Here is an 828-nt window from a genome sequence, read left to right on the forward strand (position 1 = left end):
AAAAAAAAAAAAAAAAACAAACAACAAACAGCAACAAAAAAATGTACACATATTTGTTGCAGAAGCATCCATTTTGGCTTGTATGATATAATGCATTTTTTAAAAAGATGGGATTTTTAAAAGATGGAAAGAGAGCTGTTATATTGTGGGAATTGTAATCAATATCATAAAGTAAAATGTATATGAACTGTTGAATGGAAAATGAATCTGCTCTATAAAATTTTGCCCAAATCACAATTATAAAACAAAAAGTATCACTGATGGAAGAGAATAAATAAATAAATAAACTCTAGGTCTCTAGGAATTTTCAATAGTGGAACAATTTATACAGAAAAAAAAAAAATCCTTTTTAAAAGTTAAAAAAAAAAATTGGTAGGAGCCTACTTTCATTATTGTTGTTGTTCTTGTTGTTGTTAGGTGCCGTCAAGTCAGCTCTGACTCATAGTGCCCCTATCTGCAACAGAATGAAACACTACCTGGTCATTTTATGCTTTAAAAAAAAAAAGTTCCTTAAAAGTTTTTTTTTGTTTTTTTTTTTTTAATATAAAGGAAAATGTCCACTAATTTTTCCTCAGTGTTCTGTGCTGTTCCACAGAGGAGGTGATTAGACAGTTTCAGAAGGAAAGCAAGTTCATTAAAATTTATTATTATTATTACTATTATTGTGATTTGGGTGAAAGTTTACAGAGCAAATTCACTTTCCATACAGCAGCTCACATGCACTTTGTCTCATGACATTACCTACAATTTCCCACAATGCAATAGCTCCCCTTCCATTTCCTCCCCATAGCTACCTCTTCCCTGTGTCCTTCCCTCCCTGCACTCCTG

This window comes from Orycteropus afer, unplaced genomic scaffold (genome assembly GCF_000298275.1).
Source record: "Orycteropus afer afer isolate SDZICR_OR568_19922 unplaced genomic scaffold, OryAfe1.0 scaffold00032, whole genome shotgun sequence".
Lineage (NCBI taxonomy): Eukaryota > Metazoa > Chordata > Mammalia > Tubulidentata > Orycteropodidae > Orycteropus > Orycteropus afer.